The following is a 9939-nucleotide window of genomic DNA, read 5'->3' on the forward strand; positions in this document are numbered from 1 at the left end:
GGTTTTAGAAAATGTTCACCTTTGGGTCCCCTATACTAAGGGTATATGTAATTACTGCTTATCTCTAGCATAGGTATTATGCAACTAATAAGCATTTGAATCAACAGATATATATCAAGATTATGAAACAGACATGCATATATACCATATCACATGCTCCAATATATCGCAAGATTTGCTAATTAACCATCATGCATATACATATGTATACATCACAATAACAGTATAACGGGTAGAAAACTTGCCTGAGCGACTGGGGGTGATAAATGGCTTGGGACGAGTCTGGTAACCTATAAACAACATATAAGTTGGAATTAAACCAAAGTCGCTTATGAATCTATACTTTAACCAATTAGACCCTAACGTTCGCTTTTGTGCTTAACAATTCACTTAAGTCGCTCGAGTACCCTCGGCTCCACCATTTTTAATAAATTAACCATTAAGGATTTTAAGGCGATTCTTTTGCGAGTACCCTAACAACTGCCTAATCCACTTAACATAATTGTTTCATACCCCAATTAGTCATTTAAAGTCCTTAACCAAGGTTTCAAAGTAAGGCGAGGGGTAAGGGTTCGGTCGCGAAACGACGTTACTTAAAACGGTCGTTTCTCCTAAACCGTACATCGGATTCAAGCGAACCACATATCAAAATGAAGCTCGTAACATGAACTATATAATCATGGCAATGGTCAAAACCTAACAGTGAGTTCATGGGTCCTGATGTTAAGAACAAAAACAGTCTAAAGTAAATCGGGCATTACGACGACTATGTTTACGCGATTACCAAATTTTATCCTACTCCAAATCAACCACAAATCAATCACAATTCAACCATACAAACAAAATCCATCCATACCTCACTACAACAGCCCCAACACCTTAAGTTTTCCAATTTATATTATTCTCAAACATGAACTAAAACTATTCTTAAGTTCATTAACTAATAACCAAGATTTACAACTCCAAAAACATCACAAAACCAACTAATCTCTACATATTCAATCACCATGATTCTCATGAACTATCCTACTCATAATAAGCTCTTAATATTAAATAACAATGCTAGGTTAAGAGATTATACCTTCCTTGGTGAGTAAGAGTAACTAAGGAGCTTGGAATCACCCTTGAAAGTCCTTACCAAAGCTTAGTCTAACCAAAAACACATGATCAAATAATTTAAATTTCTTGAAAACACTATTCACTCTCTTTTTAAATGATTTATTGAAAGAGATTGTGAAGGAATTTGGAGCTTAAACTCCTAAGATATCCATAACTAATCATAAGGAACCTTGGATAATTACCTTGCAATTTAACAATGGTTGGATCTTGGATTTTGAAATTTTCCTCTTTGAAAAAGAAGAAAGCCGAGAGCTTCTCTTGAATAATGAGAGTCAACTTTGTTTTTGTGTTTTTTGATTTATTTGGCTTGGTTGATCCACTTTTGTTTTGATTTATTACCTTTTAACCATGGTGAATTTTGTGTGGTTTATAATCAACCAACCTTTCTTCCTTTTTGGTCATGCTTAGGTCATCATTCTTATGTCATCTTCCCATGCTTGTCCTATTCTTATTGGTTTGATGACATCATCCTTACTAACCTCTTTGATTAGCTCCTAATTACTTGGTTAATGACCGCTGATCTGTTATACGGTTCGCTTAACTTTCGTTTTCGTTTATCGTTTGAGGGATCATACCCGGGATCTTATTACTTGGGTTCCCTTAACCTTTCTCAATACATTATATTCCTTTTATGATCCTTTCTTATAATCCTTGAATTTAAATCCTTTTTATCCTGTTCCCTTATACTCAATTCTTTCGGTATCTGGTGGATTTTCGGGAAAAATCAAAGTGTTCAAATTTGGATTCTGACGATCTTTACATACACTTATATCCCATATAAAGTACTAATAAGATCTCAGAATAACAATAGAAGAACCCCTACATAGTGTGGCATGGAAAGTTTTCTTATTCAGCATAATCAGCAAAACACTATTCATAAGGGATACTAAAAGTTCAAAAATTTTGGGGTTATTACAGTCTCCCCTCCTTAAAAGGATTCCGTCCCGGAATCAGGAAAAAATGAATAGGGATACTTTCTTAGCATTGCACTTTCTAACTCTCAAGTCAATCTTCCCACATTGTGGTTCTACCATCAAACTCTGACTAGTTTGATAGCCCTTCTCCTAAGCACTTGTTCCTTTTCAATCTATAACCCTTTATGGGTTGCTCCATATAGGGTACGTCGGGTTGCATGTCTATGCGCTCATATGCCCCTATTTGTCAGGCATCCGAATTATACTTCCTTAATATTGATACGTGGAACACGTTATGAACTTGCTACATGTTCGGGGGTAGGGCTAGCTCATATGCTAACTTCCCAATACGTCTTATTACCTCAAAGGGTCCAACAATTCATGGGCTTAGTTTTCCTTTCTTTCCGAACCTCATCCATCATTTCCAAGGGATACCTTTAACATTACTAGGTCCCCTATTTCCTATTCCTTGTCCTTTCGTGTCAAATCAACATACTTTTTATGTCCACCTTGGGCTACTACCAGCCGTCCTCTGATTAGATCTATTATATCCTTGGTCCTTTGGACCACTACTGGTCTGAGCATCTTGCGCTCTGTAACATCATCCTATCATAAGGAAGATCGACATTGTCTTCCCTCAAGGATCTCATAAGGCGATATCTCAATACTGACATTTGATCTATTGTCGTAAGAAAACCCAATCCGTGTTAAGTGACCATTTCAAATTCTTTCAAGTCTATTGCACAAACTCTCATCATAGCTTCTAGCATTATAGCTTTTGCTTCTCAATACCCATTCTTTTCCACTTCGTAGTCATTACTATCTTTCGTACATAATACTATACCGGTTACACTTTTGCTCGTTAGCATTCTATAACCTTTTAATAATTGCGTCAACCTTAGTATCACGAACGTGTTAGATTCGGAATACCACCGCACTGATACTACTCCTTTCTAGCTGCTTCTATCTTTGAAAGCTTGATCCATCATATAGAAGTAAAAGAATTTATTGAGAGATCACTATGATCATGAACACTTGTTATATCGCATAGTTAGTACAGAAGGTGGCCAGCCTTTAGTACTTGACAAGCAATTAAACAACATGTGGTATCCTACTAGGCTTCTATCACACAGATAGATAGTCATTCGGCAATACCTCCCCTTCTGGAAGGGTTGTTCTTCTCAGCTTATATGAAATGAAAAGGAGAGAAAAGAACGAATTGAAGAGAATTGTATATATATAAAATATGCTGCCACAAAATATCTGGCTTGGAATCTACCTCTGAACTATAGAGGTTTATCATAGGAGACAAAACATATACGTATATATATCAACATCAGGTATTATAACATCGTATTTCACATGCCTAAATATTTTTGATATTCTGTCAATCATTCTATGGACCCATGCTCTTGCTCGAGCTTATACACAATCACCTTTGAAACTCCCTCGACATCGAAAATCGAATCTGGGATTTCATTCTAGACATCATCGTTACTAGAATTCTATGCTTGCACCGCAACCTTCCTCATATAGTAATACGACTCTCTTTTCATAAGAGGGAATAAATATTCAATAGGTAGATACTCTACTTAATTAGTCTATCAATGATAACTTATACACTACCACGACCCGATTAGTGGTACTCAATCTCAACATCCATTCCAAGACAACTCTCACGGTTGTAAGTAATCGGCTCATTACTCGTAGAATCATTCCTGTATTACTGTGGTCCACCGTTGACCTACTGTAGTCATTCGTTTTCCATGAAGTCTTAATAGCTAACCATACGGAGTCCATACATATCGTATCGAATTCTTCTAAGGAGGTAACATGATCACCGTTCATGATTCATGAAGAACACTCCTGAACTTGATGTACATATGACATGAAACAGATAAAATTGCAGAAGAGTTTCAATGAAGGCAACGATAGCAGGTTAATACCATTCTTAATCATATGTCTTTATTGGGAGACATGCATCTCAAAGGTTCATTTAGTCATTTCGTAACATGGTCCTGGCTTATCTCAAGATAGTACCTTCTAAGATAGATAGCCCGCTTATGGCGATTATACGAATTAAACCTTTACCAAGCTACTATTACGGTTGGGTATTGCACAGTCATCAGAAGGAATGTCAATCTTCCAAACCATAATACAACCTTTACGGCTTCAACCATCATCACTGTATTCCTCTGGCACGAGCGCCTATAATTGCTCTCTTACACTTAAAGTGTCGGCCACCTCTTTGGCCTTTCTTGATAGTAAAATTTCCTTACAATCAATGTCGTTTGAACGATCTCCAACTAAATTTTCTACCTCATTTCCAATCACTTCTTGTGTGAAAATGTTTTCCTTAAAATCTGATGAGTAAAATAAAAAAACCCACCATTTTTCCATAAGTTATTGCCTCAGTCTTTAGAGGTTAATCATTGTCACGACTGACTCTCGATCATACTTAGGACGTCTCTTATCTTGGGTCCTTCTTGTTTTCACCATTCTTGACCTTCGTTGGGTTCAATCTATACTTTCTAATGGTTTAACATGTGCCCCACTTGGCATTATTTTTATTACGTCATATTTCCTTTATCAAAATTTCTATTCTTGAGAATTTTGAATATTACCTTTCTCCTTGTAAAACTTCTAAGGTTATCCTTAAATCCTTCATCATGTACACCCTAGGTACAGGGCATATCAAAATACCATTTACTAATACTAGAACCATTGTCTATATACTTCTGAAAAATTTCTACACTGATCCTTAAAGGTTGTTGTTACCTTAATCCTTTCCAATTTATACTGTCAAAACTCATACTATCCCTATTAAGGGTGAAATGCCAACCTTTATGCATTCCCCTAGGATTCATTCTAAGTTACAGATGTTCTATCCTTAATTCCACCTTTAAAAAAGTACATGCATCCTTCCATGGATAAATCAAGTCATATATCCCTAATAAGGGTGTCTTATTCAATCATTCCCACCCAGATAGTCTATACCGATTTCACAATAGCATCCTTATTCAAACTGAGGTCAACACATATGGCCTTCAAAAGATAACAATGGTTACCCGCTTTTCTTTCCTAATTTGGTAATGACAACAGTGATGTCCTGGAAGATATTGGTCGTGTTCAACGTGAACTTCTTCTTAATAATTCCTCATTTACCTTTGTTGTTTATCTCAACAGTCATCTCAATGTTGGGATGTCTTTCATACCCGGCGTCTCCCTTTCTGGGTATCATGCCACCGGTCTTACACTTCACATTCTTGAAGGTCACTTCCTTCATCCAATTCTCCTAATTTCCTACTTTCTTGTCTCCTCAGTCTATCCGCGTCTCATTATTTATCCTTCGAACTATCACCAGGTTTCCTCGAATCCTCCCAACTTACAGGGGATAAAATATATGTATCTCTTATGCCTTCAACCATCAATTTTAACTCATGGTGAATCACCCTCATCCTGACAATTAGATACTTTTCTATTTCTATTGCTACGAGTCTTTAGGATTTTCTCATACCCAACTTCCTTATCATTCCTCAAACTCTATTGCCTTTATTTTCCTTTCCACTTCAGTTTCTTTTTATTATCCTTTCTCTTATCGTTATTTCATGAACCAACCTAACATAAACATTGATTTCAACCATCCCGTCATTCTGGATTCGTGTCCTCAGAACGAATCTTGACAACTTTTACAATTTAGATTCATAATTCATCATACTCGTCCGCCTTTGTTCTGGCTCTAAAGCTTTTACACTATCTCTATAACCTTGGGAATTACTTTCTCGAAAACAATTGACTGAACTTTAATCAGTTTATTATAACCTCTGGCTCCGTACCTTTCTTGGTCTTTCACCAGCGGGTGGTCTCTCTCTTAGGAGGGTAAGTGACAGAAATAGTCTTTTGTGATTCGTCAATCATTTAGAATCTCAAATGATTCCTGTATTTCCTTTAGCCAGGCTCTTGCCTCGACTGCGTCAGCTATTTTCTTGGAACTCTGAGAGCTTAGCGACTTAAAGGTCCTGAAAGAATTTCACACCACATTGTTTCCTCAAGGTGGTGGTTAGGGGTAAAAGTATAAGTTTTGTTTTAGGTAGGTCCATGGATTTCCCAACAGGAGTACCATCCTGGTTCTTCCTATCTTGCTCGACTTCTGTTTTCTCAGTCTAAATATTTCTTCCTACTTCCCATACTTGGAGTTATCTTATACGTTAAAATCCTTGTTTTCCACTTCATTATGTTCTGGGTTCCTTATATCTTAATTGCGACCTCCCTGATTATCACATTCAAGGTTTGCCCCTAATCTTATTCCTCGTGCGGCATAATGCTTGGAAAAGTTTTGAGAATCTCTGGATATTTATCTTACTTACTTTGCTTAAGTCTTTCCCTCGTTCAGTCCTTGCATGATTGCAAATTATGAATTCTCAAGTTCTATAAACTTCATGACACTCTCTTAAGTGTTAATAGTGCAATTAACAATATGAACTTATCACAAACAAACTGATCTGAACTGAAATTAACGAATATATACATAACCATTTGTTCGAGGGTACAACAACTGAACACATTAAAGAGAATTACATCATTTGATCTGATCGCTTCTATCCCAAAAGTACTACCATAGATAATCATCTAGTCATTAAAACTAATCATTCATAACTTAGGCTAATCCTCCAAAAGCGGTGCTGCATGAAATTCTTGTCAGATTGCTCAGACTCTGCACACTATTATGGATCAAGAAATGCGGGCACGCACGACATCCCTAACCTGCTCCATTAAAGCGGTGATGAGGTCTATGATAGTTGCAAGTAGAGCTGGATCAATCTGACCCTCAAGATGGCCTCTAGCTGTAACACGGGTGGTAGCCTCAATCCTTTCCATGCTATAAGCTAATCCTGCCGGAAGTACCCCGCCCTCAATCCTCGGTGCAGTAAGTCGATCCAACAGATCACTCCTAACATTACGGGCCTCAGACAGGCCACCCAAAGTCATATAATAATCGGCGATAAGAGAAGCCTGAGTGGTAGCATCTAGCAGTCCATGGGGTGCAGGTGGTGCAGGCCCAGGGGATCCAAATGGATAACCAAGCACGGTATGAGGTGACAATGGTGCAGGAGATAAATATGGCATTTCCTCAGTAGGTGCTGGGCTCTGTACATGGGAGGGAACAGGAATTGGTGGAACCTCATGGATGTCTACAGGAACCTCTAGAAGAGGGTCTGATACTGGTATAATTGGTGTCGTGGAAGGCCCCACTCCTTCTGCCCTCAATATCCTTTGTGCCCTTGGTAATTCTTCATCCTCTTGTGCCGCCCTCGCGGCCATTCTAGCTCTGGTAGTCGCCCTGACTACGGTCATCAATTCCTCAGCGGTCCTTTCTTCATTCTCATCAGGATCCTCCACGAGATCCTCCTCAGCAATAATCCCTTCTGGGATAACATCCTCAACCACAACATTTTCAATATGAGTCTCATCTGGTCCCTCGTTAAGGTACTCTATTGGATTCACAATTTGATCTCCAATATGTAATAAAACATCCTCATGATGATGCTCCTGAACCTCAGGGTTCGGTGCCCCGCTGCCCTATACGAGAACGAACTATGTTACTATCATAATATTTATAAGGGTTTTGACTGTCAGTACTACGTTAGGTAGCCCGACTATGAACTTGGCAAGAGATCTTATTATCTTAGTGAACTTATTATCTTAACGTCACATCATCTCTAAGGTTTATAACGCTTAGCCCTGATACCATTTTTGTAACACCCCTAGATCCAGGTTCAGGGATCCGGGTTGTCACGAGTTCCATTTCCCTTAATAATACTTAACCTTAACAATCAACCAACTACTGCTTACTGTGACCCCACAATATACACACACACACCACAAGTTATAGTCTCAGAGATGAAAACCAAAAATAACACAAGTCATTTATTCCACAATTATAAACCATTTCACCTCAAAAGGGTTTCTGAATAATTTACATATTCTTTGCCATTATTACAATTCATAATATACATAAGTCTGGTTCATCAATAATTGAAGCCTAGCCTATTGGTAGTTCCTACCTCAGCTACGGCGGCATCAATGCTTCCAGAAAACTGCGGAATGTTTCCTAACCGCCTGCGAATGGAAGCTTGGTCCTGTTCATCTTTTCTATCTGATGTTGTGTGATGAGAGAAGAAAGCAAGGGTGAGCAACAAGCCCACCGAAATAATATGCATAATAATTAACAATATATGAGCATTCTCATAGTACTAATGAAAGTCTTGGTCAAGAAGAAATGAACCAAGTTTGACCTCTTAATGAGATGAAGTCGCAAAATATTCAGTATATATACTTATATACTTTTCAAAATCTTTGAAATCCTCTGCCATGTATAATATACACAGAGTTCCAGTTTATAACTGTATAAAAATATCGTTGCAAGGTGATCTCATATATCTAACCTTGTCTCAACGTTTTTCTAAAAATCTTTGTCATGCATAAGATAATCATTTACTAGATATAAGTTGAAAGGATGAAGTTACAAGATACTCCAATATACTTATATCCTTTCCGAATACTACTTGAACTACCACCGTTCAAGGTATAAATAGTTCATCACATATATGGAGCTACAAGGCATAACTTGTATAAAATCAATCTTTGAAATATCATTCAAAAGAAATGAAGTTACGCGATACTTCATTTGATGGAAACATCATTTTGAAAACTCGACCCTGCCAACACTCAACAATCGCCCAGCCGTAGCCTTTGTTGGATTTTTAAACGCAGCGAGGCGTGGAAAAACACTTTTACACACACAAAATCCAAATAAAAGCATATAAATCGTGAATAAAAATTCGAGGGATCGAATCTAACCTTTTAAAATAATTCGGAGACAACGATCAGAGATCCTTAGCAGTTGCTCCTCAAGTGTGAAGCACTCCACCGGTATCCACCAAGAAAATGACTTTTAGGAGGAGGAGGTGGAGAGAATTTGGTTTTCTGAAACTTTTGGGTTTCTCGGGTTAGAATAAAATAGGGTCTATAATAGTGTATTTATAGGCAAAATTTTCAGCTGAAATTTTCCCATAAATAATATTATTATTATCCCATTTATTATTCTCATTAATAATTAAAACATCTTTTAATTATTAATCCTTTTTCTAAACACTTTAGAAATAATTCTCTCTCTTGATTTAATTTCCAAAAATTAAATCCTTAATTAATAATATTAAGAACTTTTCTTAATTAATTTATAATCAATTAAATCTCATTTAATCAATTATTAAATTTGCCAATTAATTATTTATTTCACAAATAAATAATTATTAGCCATTATTAATTAATTCCTCCACCATAAAATCATTCTCTTTTTATGGTGTGACCCTGTAGGTTCAATATTAAGCCGGTAGTAGAAATAAATAATAATAAAACTATTTTATCATTATTTATATAAATTCTCTAATTTATTAAATATGATTAATTAATTAATCACATTTATTCTACATCGTGAGTGATGCTTTTCAACATATCGCGACTATCCGGATAATATGAATTCACTGCTTAGAATACCAAGAACCTGTCAGTGAATAGTTACCGTACAATAAACTCCTTCTACCCTACAATGTCCCGATTAAATATAAGGCATGGATCTCGTGTCAAGCCTATCTAATTTAATCACTTGCTTACCATTTACTATGCGTAGTTCTATGCAAATTAGAAACTCCTTTCTAATTTCATTTACTCTGGCCAGAGATTCCTGAACTAGCATAAGTGGATCAGCCTTGAACATTCGCTTCCTTCACTGGAAGGGGTAGATCCTTTATTGATCATACACTATCTTCGTGTACAAATTCCTATACCCAGAAGAGCCCTAATAATTGTCCCTGGAGACTAAGAACTAAACCAAAGCATAGTTCAG

The sequence above is a fragment of the Apium graveolens genome, chromosome 7 (assembly GCF_009905375.1).
Source record: "Apium graveolens cultivar Ventura chromosome 7, ASM990537v1, whole genome shotgun sequence".
NCBI lineage: Eukaryota > Viridiplantae > Streptophyta > Magnoliopsida > Apiales > Apiaceae > Apium > Apium graveolens.